A 25,555-nucleotide genomic window follows, 5' to 3' on the forward strand; every position below is an offset into this window, starting at 1 on the left:
CTCTCATATATTCTTAACACAATTGACTTTTTTTTTTCTTTATTGTGCTGGTTATAATAGACATTTTATATTTGCCAGGATAATTACATAGTTAATTCTTTTCTTATAATTATGATTTCTTATAATTACTTCCCTTATTGGACTACCGTTGCAATTTCTCTAGTATCTTCAGCCCCTAACAGAGCTGGTACTCAGGACTTAGTAGTATTTATCAAATCCATACTAGGTAGAAGAAAAAAAACAGCCTGAAAACACAGACTGTTCATTTATGCCTTCTTTATCAGTCATCAACAGCAGGTGGAATAAAAACCTGGTCAGTCCACATGAATCTCCTATTGTGATCCCCAAAGTTCTGCTGTGCTCAAGACAGATGGAAACCCTGCAGCAACCTCACAAAATGCCTCTTAGCTATGACCTGCATACAAAGCAGAGAGCAGGAGAGAGCTGCGGAGCAGAGAGCCTGCAGCCTGTTGACATCCATAAAACAAGGCTAGCTCTGTCTTTGACCCTCTCAGGTCCAGTAAAACATGGTAAAGATGCAGAGAAAAGATAGGCTGATTTCTTGGGATGATTCCAGGCACTTAAATATATGATCAAATTTGAATGTGTGGCCATTCATCAGCCATCCTATATTACCTGATAATGTGTTATCATCTTTGCAACCTAAAAGAGCCCAGACTAAATGTTGCAACAGTGATTTTTCTTCTTTTCTGGCATTTCCAGGTGACACATCTCAGTGAGATAAAAATAAGGGCAATGTTTCCTGACCCTCTATTTTCAAGCTATATACACAAACACATGCATGACATGCACACACAGAGAGAGAAAGGGTGTGTGCATTTTTAAAAACTAAATCCACTAGCTGTAGACATTGAGGTTGATTCTATTTCCTGGCAGCCATAAACAGTGCAATTACAAAGACAGGTGTGCAAATATCTCTCTTTGCTGACTCAGAATTATTAGGGTGCCTGCCGAATTAGGAGGAGAGCCGAATCATATTATAGTTCTTTTTTTTTTTTTTTTTTTTTTAGTTTTTGAGTGATGTCCATAATGATTTCCACTGTAATCATACAAGTTTCCAGTCCCCCCCCCCCCAGCAATGAATAAAGGTTTCTCTTTTCCCACATTCTCATCAGAATTTGGTGTTCGGTATTTTCTTGAGCATAACCATTCTGACTAGTGAGAGATGGATTCTCAAAACCTTTACAATTTGTGTTTCAGTGAAGGGGAAGAACCTTGAGCACTCCTAAAAAACATTTCTTGTTGAAATCCTTTGTAGATTTTTAGATATTTATCCTCTGCCAGATATACAGTTGGCAAAAAATTTATTTTCTACTCCATAGACTGTGGTGTCTCTACTCTGCTGATCACTGCTTTGGCTGTACAGATATTTTTCAATTTGTGATCTCACTTACCAGTTCTCAGGGTTATTTCCTTCCTTCCTTTGTTGTTGTTGTTGTGGTGGTGGTGGTGTTGGTGGTGGTGGTGGTGGTTGTTTTCAAGACAGGGTTTATTTTGTGTACCTCTGGTCTAGCTCTGTAGACCAGTCTGGCCTCAAACTCACAGATATCTGCCTGCCTCTGCCTCCTGAGTGCTGGGATTGAAGGTATATACCATCATGCCTGACTGGGTTATTTCTATGTAGGAATCACTCTCAGAGAATCCTTGTTTATACTTGAATCTTGCAGTATCTTCACCAATATTCCAATTATAGTATTATTCACAGATCTACATAAACAGCCCGAAAATCCATATGGAAACACTAAAGGCCACAATTACTACCTTACCCCCTCCCCAACACACACACACACACACACACACACACACACACACACACACACACACACACACACACACACAGAAAAAAAAGCCCAGGCAGAATGAACAAAGCACTAGGTACCATGGTACCTAATCTCAATGTATAGTAGAGAGCCATAATAGAAAAAAAATGGACGCATAGATGAACAGAATAGAAATAAATACACAAATCTGCAACCACATAATCTTTGCAAGGGTGTCAAGAACAGCCTCTTTTCCACATCCCATATCTCTTACCTGTACAAAACCAAATCCAATAATTCTTAACAGTTCGACTCAGGCCTACTCATCTCCACACTTACTGTCAGATTCTCAGCCTTACTTTACTGAACTATAATAGTAGACTCCAAAACCATCTCATTGTCTCTATTCTGTCCTTCCTGAAATGGGTCTTCCAGAGTTCTTCTTTGTTCATGCTGTGTAAAGGACATACTTTGGAAGAAATAGCCAACTTCTTAGCATGCTATACAGGTAGCTCACAATCTAAAGAACACAGTTGTCCCTTGGTGATGAGGATGTCAAGCAGATACCCTTTGTGGGGCGTTAGTGGGTGTGTACATATAAACCTGTTGAAAAGCAAATCAGAAACAAAAACAATGTTTAGAAATAATCGATAAATCATCCTAGCAAGAATTCAGTAAGTGTTCAATAACCAAATGGTAAATGAGTAAATTAGCAGAACACGCAATCACTTGTTTATTCTTGGTTGCCCTTCAGAACTAGAAGATAAAATCAAGCTGGAGCTGAACTGGAAGCTTTCTCCCTATTGGCTCTCTTTCCTAATGTGGGAAGTTGTTATGCAGGCAGCTAAGGGACCATGATCTTTGCATGCTGTAGTAGTTCTAGGCCAAACGGTCTTCTTTTTTTTTCTTAGAAGCTCTTTTTTATTTGTCCTCTCAGAAATCTGCACATCACGGCAGAACATCAAGTCACCACAGATCTACTCCTTTGGCTTTTTTGCCAGCACCAACATTGGTCTTGCAGTCCCCCTGACCGTCTTCATTCTATTCTTGCATTCCTTTCACTGTTTTCGGGAGGTCTTTTTCTTCTTGTAAAGGCCCTGTCTTGCCAAAGTGTATTCTAACTATTTATCTTTAGAGCCAGCCATGGTGACATATACCTTCAATCTCAGCACTTGGGAGGAAGAGACAAGGGGAGTTCTGCATTCAAGGCCAGCCTGGTGTACATGGTGAATTCCAGGACAACCAAAGCTACATAGAGAGAAAGACCCTGTCTTGAAAAAAAAACTAAATGAATAAACGGATATTGATGTTTAAGCCAACAGATAAGTGCTGCTCTTAGCCTTGGTCAGAAAAAGTTCTTAATCCAGTACATGATGGTTAATAAGAGAATCATAGCTATTTAAGGTACTGAGAATAAGTGAATGTTGAGTGTTCTACCCTTAGCAAGACATGAATATGAATCTCTCTATAGATGGGGGACATTACAGAAAAAGGAACAGACAAATATGAGTTCCACTATGGAGAGGCATTTTTGTCTTTGACCTTGCCATTACATATATGAATTCACAAGCAGTCATGGTTGCTAACACAGTAGCTATACGAGTCTGTGCTCATCAACATTTTATTCATGGATTTAGGGAAAGAGCGTATAAGGTCTTGTCCTTATCAAAGATCCATGAGTAGTCAGTGACTGCTGGGGACAAGGAGACACGGTCTTCAATGGTATAACTACTGGTGAGTTGCTCAGTCTTCAATGATAGCTCTGACTATGCCAACGTGAGCAGCTCTAGGTAGCCTCAGTAGATCACAAGTCAAAAGAGTGAGGAAGATGGGGAAGGTGTAAGCAGAACCAGAATGTATTATATACATTATAAAATCATCAACTTATAAGTTAAAATAAATCTAATGTAAAAACAAAAGATAAGCTGACTCGCATCTCATTATGGAGATAATCCAACACAGTTGAGCTCCTATCCCTGAGTACTGGTTGGTAAGAAAGTACTGCAGGCCTTCAATCCTCCAAAGACAAATTTCTAGGTTGGTGATTTGCAGTTGAAAGCATATGGGCTGTGGGATTTCTTTCTTTCTTTACTATTTTTATGTCTATTGGGAATGTTTATTGCCTATTGCTACAGAAGCCATTTGTCTATTGGGAATGATTTGGGCACTACTTCTTTTTTGAAGTCTTCCATAATAGATAGCCACCAAGTAAGGACTGCATAGCACTCAGTGGAATCTCAAGTTATGAGTGATGTGCCCTGGGTAGCTTACTGATGATGAAAAGATTATCTAATGATACATATAGACATGTTGATTAGTAATGCTCTTTTAGTTAGCCATTCACTGTATTACCTAGGCTTGCTGAAATAGTGCTACAACTTTTGTGACCTATAAGGATTATGAGAACGCAACTATCCTGCATGTCATAAGTGACATACCCCATCACTACCAGAGACACTACAGAATGTGTGCTGTGAAAAGATATCTCTGAATCATGTAACAACATCCAAAACAGCCAAGAATTCCATTATGAAATCTTTCATTGTTATTTATGTAAACCCAGCCAACAAGCTATTGATGTTATTAGTCTCCTCTACCACTGGAGGGCAAAGAATGCCCCTTTTAAGTTGACAACAAGGTACCTAAATTTGGGGAAAGCAATGAAAGACTGAAAAAAGCAAGCATTTTATCAAAACTATGAGCTATAGTTACAGAATACTTACTGTTTACAAAAATCTGCCACAGAGGAAAGATACAGCCACAACTTTTAGCCCCAAAATCCTAACCTCCTGCCTGTAGTGAAGAAATGAATTACTTCCATAATTATGGTCAGAAAACGAGATTTTTCAAAATATGGACTATAATCGCACACTGCTTATTGTTCCCCAAAAATCTTTCACTGTAGCAGGATATAACTGCAGTATTAACCTCAAGGCCCAAAATTATGTCAATGATGCAAAAATATAATCTCCTTTTGGTAATAATGGCCAGAAAAGAACTTTAAAAAAAAGAAATACAGAAGCCATTTGTTACAATTTAGACTATTTATTTTTATTTCTTACTGATCTAGAATTCATAAAAAATAATACCATTGGCTTATCTATATAAGATATAGAAAACAAAGTGAGATGCTGATTATAGTGCCTAGTACAGAGTATAGAATGGCCACTAATGATGGTGCTGTATTGTTTATTTTTAATATTTTTGTTATTCTTTTTTGAGATTTTATTCCTGAGTACTGTATTTACATCATTACCACTTTCCTCCATTGCTTTTGTTATTGAATCACTGTCTCTTATTCATAGTTTAGTACAGATAGAACCAGAGACTAGGCACCACACATAGGTTCACCCACATGCACACACGCATATATAAAAAGCTTTTTTTTGAATTTACTACGCCACCACATTCACCTAGAACCCCTGTAAACTAGGCACAATTGTGAAAATGTCATAAAAATTAACATAACACTACAATTAGCAGGTAAATGTCCCTTAGTAGTCAATTATAGATTTGAACCTGGAATTCTGCTTTCAGTCTCTGAGGTTCTTGAACTTTGTGAGGTTAACAGAAAGACACCTAAAGGTTTGGGAGTTAGAAATATAACCCAGGCTAGGAGACAAGATGTACATCACAGGAAACTCTATTACAGATTGTCCACATCCAAGAACACACACAAAGGATAGAGCTGTCAAGCAATTTGTTTTGTTTGTGGTAATGACTTGCAAAATTTGTCCCTTTGTTTTATCATCCTTGAAAATTGAATTGTAAGTATTCATTAGCCTACATTCATGACTTATCCTTTACTGGTCCAGTGCAAAATGCCAGCACATCACGGTATATTATAAAGCTCAAGTTTTTCTTCAAATTTGTCGCACTTGTTCCAAAGGAGAAGTGAGATTCTGACAAGCATGGGTTGATTTCCCATTATGTTTCTCAGCTTCTTGGCTCAATAAGCTAGACCTTCAGCAGTGCCAAGCATACGTTGACTGCCCTGAATCACCCAAGGTATGCTGGAGGCCTTAGGAGACCATATGTTAGGCATCTGACATATGTTAAAAAGGAGCTGGTCATATTTCTGAAACGGATTTCCATAATGGAGCTTCGCAGTGCTAGAATTAGCCCTGTAGCTCATCATGTTTAATTCATGCTTAATTACATTTGAATCTGTGAACTTTTCCACAAAGCCTTCACGGTTACACCTCCTTGGTGGTAGTGCACTTGCTGAGGGTTTTTTTTTTCTTCTTAAAACACAAATGTCAATGCCTTGTGAAATTTCACAATTATACTCTTCACTGTCATTTTTCATCCAGCCATGAATCAACATAATTTGATGATAGCTGTACAATTATGAAAATATTATCAAGTAGACATCACCCTTGTGAACCTCATGCTAAGCATTATTGTAATGAAGCCAGTGAAAAGTCATGAAATTCCTAGCCAGCCTGAACTTAACAGAACATGAAGTCATTTAACTTAATTGAAAGTGTTAGCACTGAGTCTACTCAGTGATAGAAGTTCCATACAAATTAGAGCTGCTTAGGGAAGGGTTGCCTCGTGGTTGCCTTTTACACAGAGCAGACACAACTACCAGATTGACAGTGGCATTTCATATTCCCTCATCTTCCTTCCCTGAGAACCATCTGATTATCTCCTGCTGTCTTGTTGAAATGAAGTCCCACAAAGCCGCACATCAGCAAGTCATAGAATCATAACTGAAAAGAAATGTACAAATTAACTAATCCCTACATCTTTTTGTGGACTTTTCTTGAATCACAACTACACAACAACCGAGGGAAATTGGAACTCCAGTGTTTTGATGTCCCAGCCATAAGACTGCTTTATGTGAGTACCAGAGTGCTGTATTTCAGTAGCTAAGGTTTACAAGTTTGTTTTTTGTTTTGTTTTGGCAGTGTTTGAGACAGTTCTTACTATGGACTGCTGGCTGGCCTAAAACTCACTCTGTAGATCAGGATAGCCTTGACTATGCCTGCTTCTAGCTTCTGAGTGCTAAGATTAAAGTCATGCATCACATCATCCAGTTAAATTAAATTGTTTGTTTGTTTTTGTTTTGTTTATTTTATTATTATTATTTATTCATTTTACATCCCAACCACAGCCTCCCTCCCCTGACTCTTCTCAGTCCCACCCTTACAAATCCTTCCCCTCATTGCCCCAATCCCTCCTTCACATAGAAGGGAACCACCCCACCTTGTGGATTCTGGTCCCAGCAGGTCTAGCCACAAGCTCTTCCACTGAGACCCATCCAGGCAGTCCAAGAAAGGGGGAAGGAGATCCAATGGCAGGGAACAGAAACTGAGACAGCCCCCATTCCACTTGTTAAGAGAACTGCATGAACACCAAGCTACATATTTGCTACAGATGTGTAGGGGGTCTAGGTCCAGCTCCTGCATGCATCCTGGTTGGAAGACTTAAGTTTTACTTCTAAGAAATGCAACACCCAGGGGCCACACTTTATTTCTGTCACCCAAAAGCTCATTGTTACTGTTTTGGTTTTGTGTCAGAAAATCTCGTTTTTCGAGGTTCTTTTCTTTAGACATTTACACCATTGACTTTACAGATGAATATTTTTAGAAAATGAAACTAGTTTTTTATATACACCAGAAGATAAACTATAAAATGTTTCAGAATCCATTAGCATAGATTTCAAGTCACAAGTCAGAGCCTGAGTGAACAGGATAGAGAATAATATTTGATCGAGGAAAGTAAGAAAAGAAGGAAGGAGACATTGCATGCAGAGAAGAATGCTGGGCGCTAGGATTCTGGAAGTCCAGATAGTGGACAAGCTCCAGAGAGGCAGAACTCCGTACTTGCAATGGGTTTTGAAAAAAAATGTGAATGAAAGGTTCCCAAAAGAAGCATGGAATGGTGACTAATGCATACACACTAGGACCTATGACTAATGGCCCATCCTCAAGTTTCCTTCTTTGGAGAATTATACATCTGAAAGATATCTCCCTTTTTTACACCATTTATATGCAGAAAAGGTAAGAAAATTTGTGTGTCTTCCTAAATAGGTTTGCTTGCTTGCCTGGTGTCTTCTTTGGGCATATATTGACAAAAGGTGGGTAATTCCTGAGCCAAAAATTCCATACTAGATAGTGTGTTTAAGTAGTGGAATAAATAAAACTCTATAAAGTAGTCACTCTCCCATAACTTACTACAAAGCATCCTCAAGGTTTCCATCCATTTTAAAGTCCACAAAACATAGGAAAAGGACCACGGCTACCTCCGGTTCAGCCCTTTTTATTCACTTCTCCCACTACACCATACACATATAGGCTAGAAGGACTGAATGTTGGTGGTGATGCATCAAAGCTCTGGACTCAATATCTTGCACTTAAGTGGGAGAGATATCACAGGATGGGCCATTCTCATTGAAAGGTAGCCCTCAAGATGGTAATATTCATATATGGAATGTGTACATATGAATCACATTCCAACATGTCTAAGACAATCCAGCAAGGCCCTATGTAGTCAAGAAGAAAAGAAAGAATTGAATACATAGGTTTGTCCTCATGAAATCTCAGATCACAGTAGAGGAAAGAAGGAGCCATTTACAGAGAGCAATTGTAATGATGGACTCAAGAACAGAGCAAGGAGACCAAAGAGAAATGGATGGGGAAGTATGATGTAAATTAATGGAGACAATATTATGTTGTAAGTTGATAATAATAGTAGTTATGTGAGTGCTCTGTCCTGACAACCGTGCTAGGAGTTATGTGCACTATCTAATTTTACTTTGTAGACTTTAGATGTCCAGGAAGAAACAGGCATGCTTGGTATATTGATAACTATTTCCAAAGACTCGACTATAGAAGTAGCTAAGCAAAGGCACTTTATTCATGGATGTCAGAGAAAGTTGGTCCCTACAGTTTAATAATAGAAAGTCAGTGACAGGAAATACCTGAACAGCTTCTTTAGCCATGTTATCATCTTTGCTTTGAGTGCCCTATCACAATTGCTTCAGCACCCTGGATAGAGCAAATTCCCAGCATTCTCTTCTTTTCCCTTGAACCATAACTTCCTGGATCCTGAGCAAGTCCACATTATTGCCCTTAGTGACCAAATCCTAAGCCATTAGCATGTTAGCATGCAAGCCTCCAAATGCTTGACTGAATGTAGGCGGGTGAAACCCACTGTGAACTGATACATCCTAAAAATGTACAGTCAGAAAAACCCTCATTCCCTTTCGTCCCCCGTGTCCGAGAGCTTTTCCAGGTGCGAAGTCATCTTGCTGTGCAGAGAACACAGGTGGAATTGAGAGATTAGTCATACAAAGACGAGAGTGGTCAGCAAGTGGCTGAGGGCAAGGGAACAACAGCACTTATCATGCTAAGAACATTTTCACCCAAAGCAGGCCAAAGCTTTGTCTGCCAGCTTTCAAAATTCTGGCCACAATATGCCGTTGGTTTGCCAGAATAAAAGGGATTCTATTGTGGAGCTCTCTCTAGGCTTAGGGCAATAATTATTAACCGTGGCTTCCACAGGCTAGGATTATGCCAGGTGGATAAAACTGTGGGCTTTAATCTGCTTGATCTGAAATGTCAAATTGGGCCTAAGCATTTCCTAGTGCTCTAAAGTGCTCCTGAGAGAGCCAAGACCTTGTTCCCATAGACCTTCTGGTCTCAACCAGGCTTTTCTTTTACATGTCCACATTAATTAGAATTCTTTGCAAGGGATAGAATAATTGTCCTGGCTATTATGTGCTATCAATAAGACATTTCCAAGCCTTTCCCAAAGTTCTGTGATTGGACTGCAGTTGGCTTGCCTTCTGGTTACCCTTGCTCGGCCCTTTGCTCTTGCTGAGTAGATGATAGTCAAACTGTGGTTCTGAGATTGGAAAAACATTAGACCTCTTCCTACCTTTAATCTCTGAGCCTACAGAGAACCCAGGCGGTGAGACCAAAGATGAGTTCTCCTCCTGGGACCAAAGCAGCCTATAACTCACTTTTATCAAAGAGACAGATCAAGCCCTTCAGAGGCACATGGGAAACAGGCCTGAAGCAACATGGGGTCATTTCAGAAAACTGGGGCACAACCAGGCTGGCAGCGTGGAGTCTCGGGAACGAGGTAGGTTGGTTTCCACAAAGCAATAAAATGAGAGCGATGCCAGAAGAGCAAGAGGGCACCGGCCTCTCCAGATGGAGGCTCTGGATGGTGCTGCACACTGCTGGTGTGCCAGCTTGAGGGGGGCTTGTCGTTGCCATTCATACACCATTAGGAACATCGCCATCATGCAGGGGAGGTCCTACGAAAAGGACAGATTCATTACCTTAGTGTGTCCCTCTGCTCTCTCTAGGTTTTCGAATTGAAGAATTATATTCCAAGAGCAGAGATCTGTTTGGCTATGCTCTCAAGGAACAGCAGGCTGTCTGAATTAAGGATTCAGACTCCAATATTGGTGTGTGCAGACTGACAGCTTTCCATTCTCTATACCCTCACTCCATGCTGCCAACCAAAAAGCCCAGGTGCTCAGTCCTTTGGCACTTTGAGTAACTTCAAACCAAACAAGCTGCAAGCCACATGTAGTAACCCTCATGACAACCACTACCTAAGCCCTAGAAAATTTCCTTTCTCCACTTCCTTAAAGCTGTTTGCAGACCAGCTTTGGACGCATGCTTTGCTGTCTCTAGAGGACACATCCCACAAATAACAAGTCTTTTCATATACTCTTTGTGGTTATATGATGTCATCTCAATCAAATTTGAGTTAGGGATCGACCCCACCTCTTTGGGCTGAACACAATCTATTGTTTAAAATGCATAATAGCAGATGCACTTTAAATTATAATCAGGGAGACTCCCAAAATGTATTTTTAAGCCCAGGGGGAAAAATTGCATACAACACTGATGTAAGATTACATTTGTATAAAATAGCTATTTGTCATAGATAGATAAGAATATAGTTACATAAATAGATGACAGCAAGCAGTAGGTAGGTGGGAAGATAGAATGATAGGTAGAAGAAATACAGGTTGATTGAAAACTTGCTAGTCTTAGCTACTCTTAAGTGAGAGAAATAAAACAATAAAACTGGTTGAGAAATTACTTTCTCTCACATCTTTTTCTTATTTTATTTTGGTCAGATGCTGCTTATTAAAATATTTTCTTATGCTTCCTCACTAGCGGACCATTCTACTGCACCACTGTTGATGTTATCTATAATGTCACCAGGTTGGTGCTCATTCGCATTGCAGCCCACAGACTGTGATGTGCTCAGGATCTCTTTTAGTAGTTGTACAGTGTTCTCTGGCTGAGGACTGATGCCATATCTGTTGTGCACTGTTGACAATCTCATCAAATGTGACATTTCCACAGTGCTCATGTTTATTACTTCTTTCTGTCTCTTGATGACTTCTCCAGGGCTTTGGTGGTCAAAGCAGAGGCAGAAGGTATGACTTTAATATAAGCCTGTCCTGAACTGTCAGTTCCACAATAACCCTCAGACCTTTCCAATCACTAGTTAACCTGGAGGATGTCATCACCATCTCTTCTTGGAGACTGACCTAGAGTACTGATCTTGGTGGTCAAGGTGGATGTAGCATCAACCTTGCCTCTGGTGCACTTCAGATACTTGACTTTAATGTATGGGGGTGGAGTTTGGGAAGCAAGGTATGGAAAGCTGCTGATGGAGGAACATGGATTTAAGAGGACCAAAGACAGTTGTACCATAGCCTCCTCATCCATCCAGAATGCCAAAAGCTTCCTGAACTTACATAAGTCTTAAGTCATTTATCATAATGTGTTATTTTCTAATGCACTACCAAAAATAATAAAATCTTGAGCCTAGAATAATTTTAAACTAATTAATTTTTTTGTTTTTGTTTTACTCACGAACAAGAATATTTTTCAGTAGGAGTGCCTCACATTTGGTATGTCTCCGAGGAAATAAGTATCACAGAGCTGCTTATACAAATAGCCTCAAAAACAGCCAAATCCTTTGACCCACTAATCTTATTTCTAGGAACCAATCCCAAAGTGAAATTAGACCTATGCTCAGATGATACATATACATGCTCTCATTCCATTATTTTTAAGATGAATTTTCATCGATAGCAGTAGAAATGTGCACATAATGTAAATGGTGCATAGTAGTCAGGCTGTGAGGAACATGGCCCATACATCCACCTCCCTCCATTCTTTGCTGATTCTTTTGGTATGTATGTTTCCTTGAATTCTTTTGATATACATGCATGCTCTGTTATGTTTAAGTCTTGTGTTTACCTCCTATCCTTGGCTCCCCAGTTTTAGGCATGATGTGTTGATCTCATTACTGTAGCTGTTACCTCCTTCCTCATCATCTGTCCTCCTCACCCTATTTGCCTTTTCCTTTTGAGGCAGGGACTCCCTATGCAACCTCAGTTGACCTTGAGCTCACTGTATAGACTCTCATTCTCTCTTTCATGGCTTCCTCTCTTTTTTTTGTTTTGTTACCACTGTCTCTTCATTTATATTATTGTCAATACTGCACAAAACCAAGGATGATCTGAGCTACAATTTTTCTTTCCTTTTTGCACAATGTTTTGCCTAAAGTTAGTCATTCTGTTCTACATCATTCTCACACCTTCCTGGTGTTGCCAGATGTGTAGAATTTGCCTCCCCTCACATGAAATCCTCTCTGTGCTAAGCAGATACCTGGATGTTCTCTTCTTGTTTACCCCCTAGTCTGCCTAAGCATGTCTTCCAGTAACTTTGCCAAGGGGAGAATAAGAAATATGCCTTCTCCATCCTTCTTCCAGTGTGCATGCACCTGGGAAAATCTTTATTGCTTCTTTCATGACTTTTTCATCTCCACTTTTTGTTTCTCTCTCATTAGTTTAATGGTTGACTTTCTGGATTGATCTAATTTCCTTCCCTTTATTTTCTGTCTCTTGATATTTTGTTTTCTGGGGGTTTCTCGACTTCATCCTCCAATCATTTTATTGAATTGTTTATGATGCTACCATATTTCTAATTTTAAGGGTCTTTCTGATTCCTTGATTATTTCATTTTATAGCATCTTCTGTTTGCTTTATAGATGCAGTATTTTTTACTGCTCTGAAGATATTAAATATAGATTTTTGTTTTCTTCTTCATTGCCTCTGTTTTTTTTATAGGTCCTTTTGTCCCATTTCTTTCACTTTACTGTTGGATAAAATCCTCAAATATATAGCAATGTGTACACCTTCTTGCTGAAGACCAGCAATATCAGAGCTGTCGATTGGATACTTAGTGTTCTTGATGAAGATGCATCTTCCAGTAGAAATGTGGTGCATATGAGCAAGATTTGTCAGCAATGGGCTAAGTTAGATGCTGCTTCTATTTGAAGTAAACAAGGCTTGGTGGGTTAACGGTCACTGATATTCCAAGATCTCCACTCCAGAAGTGCTATATTTCTTCAGAATTCTCTAATTCCCTGCTGGACATAAAGGGAATGAGCTAAAAGGCACCATATGGCTAGCAATTAGGATTCTAGAAGTCGGACAGGTGGAGAACACTGAGGACTCTAAAGATTTGTGCACAGAGATTTATGTAATCTCTATTGTCTCAGCTCTGCATCTTCTACAATTCCTGCTTACTATGGCTTTGATATTTGCATGACTTAGAGAAAGGAGACAGACAACTGGACAGAAGGTGCAATAAAGGGGAGTAACTAAAGGGACTTTTTAGTTAGAAGAACAGTGTGCCATACCCCTTAGAATGTATAGGTCTGAAGGAGCAACATAGTTTATTGATACTTTGAGTTTTCTGAAGATGAATCCCACTCTTAGGACTAACTCTGGCCAGCATAAGGAGGTAAAATGTTGTAAGCCAGATAAAAAGCACCAAGCAGCAGCCTCACATACAGCTATATTACTAAAATAAATCTTCCTGGTAGCTGGTTTGGAACTCACTGTTTCTGTATTGAATTTTAGGCTATTTTTATAGTCAGGCATTCCACTTATTACACACTGTACAGACCTGATTATGAACACTAGCTACAGAAAGTGAATTATGCAAAAGAAAGAGCTTGCATTGTTAATAAACATGCTTGTTAACAAATATGCAGCAGAGAAACAATACATTAGGAAATAGTCACTATCCCCCAAACAAATGCTGATTATTCCCAAAATAGTATTATTTATAAATAATCATATCCTTTGGAAATTGTTCATCAATGATATTCTGCAACTTCTAATAACAGAAAATTGGTCAACCCATGAAAAATTTTACCTTGCTCTACCACTAGAAGAAAATAAGCCAAAGCCTCTTTTCTCCTACAGTCTACGTTCTAATTAGGCCCAAATCATAATCAAAAGGAGACAAACTCAGAGAACATCTCAAACTAGGAGAGAGACTTTTAGACTTTAGGATCCCGAGGAAGGGAGAGAGTGCTGTTGAACCTTGTCTTCTAGACTCGGTATTACCATTGCATTCTTAAACTCTCTGTATCTGCAATTATGTACAAAGCAAGCACCTATTATCAGAACTGTTGATTAGATATTTAGTGTTCATGATGAGGATACATCTTTCAGTAGAAATCTGGTACATATGAGCAAGATGTGTCAGCAAGGGCTGAATAGAATGTTTCCAACTGAAAGGAGCAAAGTTCGGTGAGTGAACAATCACTGGTAGTCTAAGATCTCCACTCTTTGATTCACTGCTACAATTAATTTGTACAATCTATAGACTTCAAGCAAAGCAGATCACCCCTTGCACACGCCCAAAGCACCTGGGAGAGGGTTCTCACCTATTCAGCTGAAGTTCTTAGAAACAAAAACAAAAACTCAAAAAAACAAAAAAGAGATTTCCCAAATAAAAAATTCTCTCTCAAAATTAGAACACAGAACCTCTACCTTAATATGACCTAAAAAGTAAAGATAGACAAATTGTCTTACATAAAACTAAAAAGCTTCTGTATGGTGCAACAATGATCTGCTTTTGCTTCCTCTGGTGAAAAGATGATCTATAGAATGAGGTAGAGATTGTATGTCAAACATTTGGTAAGGCTTAATACTCAGATCCAGCTAATCAGGTATAAGATACCTCATAATTTAATAAAGGATGTGAAAAAGAGCTTGATAAACCTGTCTATACTTATGTCTATATCTGAAAAGAAGATATGCAAATGTCCTACAGATACAGTTTAAAACCTTCAATATCTCTAATGATCAAGGAAGTACAAATCCAAACCATAAGGAGAAAGCATCTCATACACATTAGATTCATGATGACCAAAGAGAAAGAAGCTGATGAGGATAGGGAGTGTACTGGCTGGTTTTCTATCAACAGAAACTAGGGTCATCAAAGGAGAGGGAACCTGAGAAAATGCATGCTTAAGACTGGAGAGCAAGCAAGCCTATAGAGCATTTTCTTAGTGATTAATACTCTCCAATAACTGTCCAAAGTGGGATCAACTGGCCAGAGGCACACAGGGCACAGGAACAGTGGAGCAGCTGGGACCTGATCCTTCCGGTCTCCATCTACACCCTGGAGCTAAGGCTGTTCCACAGCCCTCTGTACACAGGTCCCACCAAAAGAAACCACCAGTGCTGACACAAGCTTAAAGGCCCACAGGAGAGACAAGCTTTAGGCAGAGACAACAAGGCCAACTAATACCAGACATAATCAGAGGCGAAAGACAAGCACGAGAACCTTACCAACAGAAACCGAGGCTGCATGACGTCATCAAAACCTAGTTCTCCCCACTACAGCAAGTCCCAGAGAGGCCTACACATCAGAAAAGCAAGATTTGGATTTAAAATCACATCTCTTGATGCTGATAGAAGACTTTAAGAAGAACATAAATAACTCCCTTAAAGAAATACAAGAGAACACAGGTAAACAGGTAGAAGCCCTTAAAGAAGAAACACAAAAATCCCTTAAAGAATTACAGGAAAATACAACGAAACAGGTGAACGAATTGAACAAAACCATTCAACATCTAAAAATGGAAGTAGAAACAATAAAGAAAACCCAAAGGGAGACAACTTTGGAAATAGAAACTCTAGGAAAGAAATCAGGAGCCATAGATGTGAGCATCACCAACAGAATACAAGAGATGGAAGAGAGAATCTCAGGTGCAGAAGATTCCATAGGAAACATGAACACAACAATCAAAGAAAATGCAAAATGCAAAAAGATCCTAACTCAAAACATCCAGGAAATTCAGTACAAAATGAGAAGACCAAACCTAAGGATAATAGGTATAGAAGACAATGAAGATTCCCAACTTAAAAAGCGAGTAAATATCTTCAACAAAATTATAGAGGAAAACTTCTCTAGCCTAAAGAAAGAGATGCCCATGAACATACAAGAAGCCTACAGAACCCCAAATAGATTGGACAAGAAAAGAAATTCCTCCTGTCACATAAATCAAAACACCAAATGCACAAAACAAAGAAAGAATATTAAAAGCAGTAAGGGAAAAAGACAAGCAACATATAAAGGCAGATGTATCAGAACTATACCAAAATTCTTACCAGAGACTAGAAAAGCCAGAAGATCCTGGGCAGATGTCATACGGAATCACACATGCCTAACAGAACACAAATGCCAGCCCAGCCTACTATACCCAACAAAACTCCATAGATGGAGAAACCAAGATATTCCAAGACAAAAACAAATTTACACAATATCTTTCCACAAATCCAGCCCTTCAAAGGATGATAAATGAAGAACTCCAACAAAAGGAGGAAAACTACACCTTAGGAAAAGCAAGAAATTAATTTTCTTTTAACAAACCAAAAAGAATATGCCTACATAAACATATTTCCACCCCTAACAATAAAAATAACAGGGGACAAAAATCAGTCTTCCTTATTATCTCTTACTATCAATGTACTCAACTCCCCAATAAAAAGACACGGAGAAAACAGACTGGATACATAAATAGGACCCAACATTTTGCTTCATACAGGAAACCTACCACAGTGACAAAGACATACACCACCTCAGAGTAAAAGGTTGGAAAACAATTTTTCAGGCAAATGGTCCCAAGAAACAAGCTGGAATAGCCATTGTAATATCAAATAAAATTGACTTCCAACATAAAGTTATCACAAAAGATAAGGAAAGGCACTTCATAATCATCAAAGGAAAAATCTCCTAAGAAGAACTCTCAATTCTGAATATCTATGCTCCAAATAAAAGGGCAGCGACATTCACAAAAGAAACTTTACCAAAGCTCAAAACACACATTGTACCTCACACAATACTAGTGGGAACTTCAACACCCCACTCCCATCAATGGACGGGTCATGGAAACACAAACTAAACAGAGACAGAGTGAAACTAACAGAAGTTAGGAACCAAATAGATTTAACAGATATCTATACAACATTTTATACTAAAACAAAAGGATACCTTCTTCTCAGCACCACATGGTACCTCCTCCAAAATTGACCATATAATCGGTCACAAAACAGACCTCAACAGATACAAAAAGATTGAAATAATCCCATATATCCTATCAGATCATCACAGACTAATGCTGGTCTTCAATAACAACAAAAACAAGAGAAAGTCCACATACACATGAAAGCTGAACAATATTCTACTCAATGACAACTTGGTCAAGGAAGAAATAAAGAAAGAAAATAAAGACCCTTTAGAATTTAATGAAAATGAACCCATAACATACCCAAACATATGGGACACAATAAAAGCAGTGCTAACAGGAAAACTCATAGTTCTGAGTGCCTCCAAAGAGAAACTTGAGAGAGCATACACTAGCAGCTTGACATCACACCTGAAAGCTCTAGAACAAAAAGAAGCAAATACACCCAAGAGGATTAGATGGCAGGAAATAATCTAACTCAGGTCTGAAATCAGCCAAGTAGAAACAAAAAGAACTATACAAAGAATCAATCAAACCAGGAGCTGGTTCTTTGAAAAAATCCACAAAATAGATAAAACTTTAGCCAGACTAAATAGAGGGCACAGAGACAGTATCCAAACCCACAAAATCAGAAATGAAAAGAGAGACATAACATCAGAAACCGAGGGAATCCAAAAAAATCATCAGATCCTACTGCAAAAGCCTATACTAAACACAACTGGAAAATATGGATGAATAATGAACAATTTTCTAGACAGATATCACGTATTAAAGTTAAATCAGGACCAGATAAATGATCTAAATAGTCCCATAACCCCTAAGGAAATAGAAGCAGTCATTAATAGTCTCCTAACCAAAAAAAGCCCAGGACCAGATGGGTTTAGTGAAAAGTTCTATCAGACATTTAAAGAATACCTAATACCAATACTCTTCAACGTATTCCACAAAATAGAAACAGAAGGAATATTACCCAATTTGTTCTATCAAGCCACAATTACTCTGATACCTAAACCAACAAAGACCCAACAGAGAAAAAGAACTTCAGACCAATTTTTCCTTATGTATATTAATACAAAAATACTCAATAAAATGCTTGAAAACTGAATCCAAGAACACATCGAAACAATCATACAACATGATCAAGTAGGATTCATCCCAGGCATGCAAGGATGGTTCAACACATGGAAATCCATCAACATAATCCACTATCTAAACAAACTCAAAGGAAAAAAAAAACCACATGATCATCTCATTTGATGCTGAGAAAGCATTTGACAAAATCCATCACCCATTCATGATAAAAGTCTTGGTAAGGTCAGGAATTCAAGGCCCATACCTAAACATAGTAAAAGCAATATACAGCAAACCAGTAGACAACATCAAACTAAATGGAGAGAAACTTGAAGCAATTCCACTAAAATCAGGGACTAGACAAGGCTGCCCACTCTCTCCCTACCTATTCAATATAGTACTCTAAGTCCTACCCAGAGCAATTAGAAAACAAAAGGAGGTCAAAAGGATACAATTTGTAAATGAAGAAGTCAAAATATCACTATTTGCAGATGATATATTATAATTAAGTGAGTCCGAAAATTCCACTAGAGAACTCCTAAACCTGATAAACAACTTCAGTAAAGTGCCTGTATAAAAAATTAACTCAAACAAATCAGTGGCCTTCCTCTACTCAAAGGATAAACAGGCTGAGAAAGAAATTAGGGAAACAACACCCTTCACAATAGTCACAAATAATATAAAATACCTTGGTGTGATTCTAAGCAACTGAAAGATCTATATGACAAGAACTTCAAGTCTCTGAAGAAAGAAATCAGAGAAGATTTCAGAAGATGGAAAGATCTCCCATGCTTATGTATTGGCAGGATTAATATAGTGAAAATGGCTATCTTGCCAAAAGCAATCTACAGATTCAATGCAATCCCCATCAAAATTCCAACTCAGTTCTTCATAGAGTTAGAGAGGGAAATTTCCAAATTCATCTGGAATAACAAAAAATCCAGGATAGTGAAAACTATTCTCAATGATAAAAGAACCTCTGGTGGAATCACCCTGCTTGACCTCAAGCTGTGCTACAGAGCAATTGTGATGAAAACTTCATGGTACTGGTACAATGCCAGACAGGTAGATCAATGGGATAGACATGAAGACCCAGAAATGAACCCACACACCTATGGTTACTTGATCTTTGACAAGGGAGCTAAAACCATCCAGTGGAAAAAAAGACAGGATTTTCAACAAATGGTGCTGGTTCTACTGCCTTAGCATGTAGTTTACAAATTCATCCATTGTACAAATTATCTCCTTGTACAAAGGTCAAGTCCAATTGGATCAAGGACCTGCGCATAAAACCAGATACACTGAAACTAATAGAAAAGAAAGTCTTGAAGAGCCTTGAGCACATGGGCACAGGGGAAATTTTTCTGAACAGAACACTAATAGCTTATGCTCTAAGATCAAGAAGTGACAAATGGGACCTCATAAAATTGCAAAGTTTCTGTAAGGCAACAGACACTTTCAACAGGACAAAATGCCAACCAACAGATTGGGAAAAGATCTTTACCAACCCTTCATCCAATAGAGGGCTAATATCCAATATATACAAAGAACTCAAGAAGTTAGACTCCAAAGAACCAAATAAACCTATTTTAAAATGGGGTACAAGTTGGGCGTTGTGGCACACACCTTTAATCCCAGCACTCGGGAGGCAGAGGCAGGCAGATTTCTGATTTCGAGGCCAGCTTGGTCTACAAAGTGAGTTCCAGGACAGTCAGGGCTATACAGAGAAACCCTGTCTCGAAAAAACAAAAACAAAAACAAAAAAATGGGGTACAGAGCTAAACAAAGAATTCTCAACTGAGGAATACCGAATGGCTGAGAAGCACCTAAAGAAATGTTCAACATCCTTAGTTATCAGGGAAATGCAAATCAAAATAACCCTGAGATTCCACCTCAAACCACTCAAAATGGCTAAGATCAAAAACTCAGGTGACAACAAATGCTGGCAAGGATGTGGAGAAAGAGGAACACTCCTATATTGCTGGTGGGATTGCAAGCTTGTACAACCACTCTGGAAATCAGTCTGGCGGTTCCTCAGAAAATTGGACATAGTACTACCTGAGGACCCAGCAATACCACTCCTGGGCATATATCCAGAAGATGTTCCAACATGTAATAAGGACACATGCTCCACTATGTTCATAGTAGCCTTATTTATAAATGCCAGAAGCTGGAAAAAACCCAGATGTCCCTCAACAAAGGAATGGATACAGAAAATGTGGTACATTTACACCATGGAGTACTACTCAGCTATTAAAAACAATGAATTCAAGAAATTCACAGGCAAATGCATGGAACTAGAAAATATCATACTGAGTGTAACCCAATCACAAAATAACACACATGGTAAACACTCACTGATAAGTGGATATTAGCCCAGAAGCTCAGAATACCCAAGATAAAATTCACAGACCACATGAAGCTCAAGAAGAAGGAAGACCAAAGTGTGGATACTTCAGTCCTCCTTAGAAGGGGGAACAAAATACCCATGGGAGGAGATATAGAGACAAAGTGTGAAGCAGAAACTGAAGGAAAGGCCATATAGAGAATGTCCCACCTGGAGATCCATCCCATATACAATTACCAAACCCAAACACTATTGTGAATGCCAACAAGTGCTTGCTGACTGGAGCCTGATACAGCTGTCTCCTGCTAGGCTCTGCTAGAGCCTGACAAATACAGCGATGAATGCTCTCAGTTAACCATTGGACTGAGCCCAGGTTCCCCAGTGGAGAAGCTAGAGAAAGGACCAAAGGAGTTGAACAGTGATGACAAATTGCAAGCCAAAGCCCCTTTCTTCCCCAAGATGCATTTGGTCATGGTGTGTCATCCTAGAAGTAGTAATCCAGACTAAGGACAGGGAGGAAGGAAAAGCTGAGTATGCTCTTTGTGAAATGTACAGATGCTGTGGAGAACAGCTTAGAGAGTCTTCAACAATTAAAACACAGACACAGACACAGACACAGACACAGACACAGACACAGACAGACACAGACAGACACAGACAGAGACACAGACACAGACACAGACACAGACACAGACACAGACACAGACACAGTCACAGTCACAGTCACAGTCACAGACACAGACACAGTCACAGACACAGACACAGTCACAGTCACAGTCACAGTCACAGACACAGACACAGACACAGACACAGACACAGACACAGACACAGACACAGACACAGACACAGACACAGACACAGACACAGTCACAGTCACAGACACAGACACAGTCACAGACACAGACACAGACACAGACACAGACACAGACACAGACACAGACACAGACACAGACACAGACAGACACAGACACAGACACAGACACAGACACAGACACAGACACAGACACAGACACAGACACAGACACAGTCACAGTCACAGACACAGACACAGACACAGACACAGACACAGACACAGACACAGACACAGACACAGACACAGACCCAGACACAGACCCAGACCCAGACCCAGACACAGACACAGACACAGACACAGACACAGACACAGACACAGACACAGACACAGACACAGACACAGACACAGACACAGACAGACACAGACACAGACACAGACACAGACACAGACACAGACAGACACAGACACAGACACAGACACAGACACAGACACAGACACAGACACAGACACAGACACAGACACAGACACAGACACAGACACAGTCACAGTCACAGTCACAGACACAGACACAGACACAGACACAGACACAGACACAGACACAGACACAGACACAGACACAGACACACAAAAGGGGATGCTGAGAAATGGCTCAAGGGTTAAAAACACTGACAGCTCTTCCAGAGGTCCTGAGTTCAAGTCCCAGCAATCACATGATGGTTCACAACCATCTGTAATAGGATCAAATATCCTCTACTGGTGTGTCTGAAGAGAGCGGCAGTGTACTCATATACATGAAATAAATAAGACTTTAAAAAACAAACAAATGAACAAACAAAAAAATCCCCACCATATAATGCAGCTACTACTGCAGAATCAAATTAATCATAATCCAGTGAATAGGTTCATTTTAAACGTAGTATAGCACAGTATATAATTCATCTTAAAAACTATAAAAATTTAAAAATCACTTAAATCACTGTATATGAGACAAGCAATATAAATCTAAAAGGCTTGTATTTGATGAAACAAAAACAGCAAAACAGGTAAGTGATATCACTTATATGTAAAACTTCTATGTTGGTCTTACGAGCACTAATTGGAGCATAAGTTACCAGAATTTAGACGACGGGTGCTATGGGACATTTTATGCAAGTGTTACAAAATTGCTTTAGATATTAGGAATAAGGAACAAGGTTTATCATACTACTTGATGACTACAGCTTATAACAATGAGCAATAGTGTATATTTCAAGATTTTTAGATGGGTGTATTTTGAGTTTTCTCACTCCAAATAAATAGGAGGTGTTTAAAATATTGATTAGATTGATTTTCAGTGTAAGAATATTTATGGACATCATCTTGTGTAACATATATTTATATACATTTTCCTTTAATTTTTAAAGAATTAATAATAAAAAAGAGGGAAGGACATCTTTCCTGAGTCTGTTTCCAAAGCTGTAGTCTGACAGTGAGTCTCAAAGATTGTATAGGATAATTCCTTATACTTTCTCAGTTTATGCATGCATATATATATTTCATATATGTACAACCTATACATGTATATTTGTATGTGTATAGGACATGTTCCTATACATATGAATTATGTATATGTACAAAAATGTGTATATAAACACACACGTGTGCACACGCGCACACACACACACGAGCGTGCACACAATCTCCTATTGCTTCCTTTTGCCTCTGTCCCTGTAGACAGAAGTGATTAATAGCAACCACAAACATGGTAGGGGAAATACATCACATATGCTGAGTCCAGTGGGATTCTGATATCATAATAATAAAGTAAAAAACAAGTAAAATTAAACAACAGGATGTTTAGAGATATGTACATATGTAAAAAAATCACTATGAGAAGGATAGATCAAACCCTAGGTGCATAACTACATGTGGCCTCTGTAGAGCATCAGGCAAGGCACTCAAACCTGCTTTTTTTGTGTGTGGTTTTGGTAATGTGCTACTTTTTCGGTAGGTTTATGAGTATTCATTTTATTATTACGCTATATATATTATATATGTACATTAAATGCTGCCTTTTTATGAAGCAAGTACTTTATGATTAAAACTTCTTTTTAATAACAAATCTTATAAGCACCTATAAAAGAACACTGTGCCGCCCTCATCTTGTTGGCTTAGTGACTGGTTTTAACATAAAATATTTCTTCCTGGAAGCCTCTCTCTGTTCCTTTTTCTTAGTAACACTCTGGCCTCTTTTATCCTTGTACTTTTCACAGCATCTAATCCATTAACCACTCTGACATATGGATTTAAATGCCCTTCTTATTACACTCGGTTGGATCCAAGTTCTCAAGGTCTGATTGTCCCAACCCTCTCTCTCATAATAGGTAGCTTTTCTTATAACTTGCATTTTCCAACCCCCTTGTCTGGCTCTCCTGCCATCCATTTCCTCTCATCTTGCCCTACCTGAAGGACATCCCGGAGAGGGCTACGGCCCCAGTGCTCCTTAGACTTTGACAACTCCTCTCCGTCCTGTCCTTCTTTTGCTTAAGTAATTCATTTCGGCTCAAGGTTCACACTCGAACCCCTAAATTTCTTTCCTTCAATTTTTCTCTTTGACCTTTTTAATCATGCTTTTACCCACTTCAGTCCACTGAAACACAAAGCCACCAATTACCTCTTCCTTGGAGCTAAGACTCCTGGCCTATGGGCCAGCTTTAGCTCCTGGCCTGGCTAATGATCTTAAAATTCTCTCTCTCACTCTCTGTCTCTGTCTCTCTGTCTCTCTGTCTCTGTCTCTCTGTCTCTGTCTCTGTCTCTCTCTGTCTCTCTCTGTCTCTCTCTCTGTCTCTCTCTGTCTCTCTCTCTGTCTCTCTCTCTCTCTCTCTCTCTCTCTCTCTCTCTCTCTCTCTCTCTCTCTCTCTCTCTCTCTCTCTCCAATTGATGGCCCCCACAGGGGACAACAACACAACAGTGTCAAGGAGGAGGCATACAGAAGGCTACCCAAAGTATTTTGCATGCAACAATGTACCTCCCAGCTAAGAGAAGAGCCTTGAGATGAGAATGGGTTTTTATTTAAAAGCTGAATAAAGAATTGATCGAGCAGACTGGAGTACCTTGGGGAAAGAAAGAACAGCCAATGATTAGAAAGTGCAGACTTTCTTTCAAATAATTTTTCAGCAATTTAACAAATAGTAGTTTTAAATAGAAATTTTGAAGGCATTTGAATTGTGTCCAAACTTCAGGATAATCACCTGTCCTCTCACCTCTAATATGTTTCTCAACAGCATATTTGAGTTTTAGTCTTAGAATTATATATGCAAGCAGCATATTTAAAGTTCTTTGTTTGACTCACTTTTATTTTGATTTATAGAGAGCTAAAAATAATCACTAAAATCATTTTTAAATATAAGTCTACCCTGGTGCCTCTTATTTGCTTGTTATCAAATATTCAGGCTAGATAATTTGTTTACAATGAAGCTGCTGGAAGTTGCCCTTGTTGGTAACCTGCACTCTGGCATTGAAAAACCCTTTCTTAGTGCTCGACAAATGCTCCCATTTGTGGGGTTCACCTTGTGTCTGGGCCTTTCACTTCAGTAGTGTACAGGGTAGTGAAGGCCCCTTAAGGGAAACATTTTCCTTTTGTTCAAGAGAATGAAGTCTCCATCCTGGATGAAGAGTAAACATTCCAGGTGGGCAGGCTGAGACTCCCCCTCAGGGAAGGCATGCACATTTGTCGGGGAGGTGTGTCCACCCTATTCCTTGCTAAAAGCATAGGAGAAGTGCCTATCTCTTTAATGAAATCGTGTACATTCCTTTCAAGAATTCTTGCCCTTGGTGCTCCTTGCATCAGACCCACCATGAGTTCTCTGTCTGGCACCATCCTTAGTCCTGACTCAAAAAAGTACTCAACTTCTCTCTTGTATGCTTCCCACAGTCTAAGGATGCCATAGATCTCTGATTTGATATCCATAAGCTCACCTCATTTCCCTCCTCCTGACAGTTTACCTGTCCTGAGATTCTTCTTGTCACACCTGAGTTAAAAAAAAATATAACAACCTAGACAAAAATATCAGTATCCTCACCTCCATAACAAGCTTGTTTTCAATCTGAAAAACTAGTAATGAATATGTCATTGCATACAAACGCCACATAAATGAGATGTCCCATGATGAAGCTTTAAGCAGAGCCTCCTGCCTTATTTGGGAACATACTTCCTGTCTTGATCATACTGTTTGAAAGTATTAGTAAGACTATTAGGAACAT

The 25,555-nt window shown here is 39.1% G+C and overlaps 1 long non-coding RNA gene across 1 annotated transcript; it reads right to left on the reverse strand.

Moving 5' to 3' along the window:
• Window positions 1-24,341: 24,341 nt before the first annotated feature.
• Window positions 24,342-25,317, reverse strand: Gm32969. The gene is made up of 2 exons (XR_383675.1): window positions 25,271-25,317; window positions 24,342-24,405 (listed from the first exon to the last, which is right to left on the reverse strand). It is a non-coding gene; the product is annotated as a predicted gene, 32969 (long non-coding RNA).
• Between the last annotated feature and the right edge of the window lie 238 nt (window positions 25,318-25,555).

The sequence above is a fragment of the Mus musculus genome, chromosome 14 (assembly GCF_000001635.26).
Source record: "Mus musculus strain C57BL/6J chromosome 14, GRCm38.p6 C57BL/6J".
In the NCBI taxonomy this organism is placed as follows: domain Eukaryota; kingdom Metazoa; phylum Chordata; class Mammalia; order Rodentia; family Muridae; genus Mus; species Mus musculus.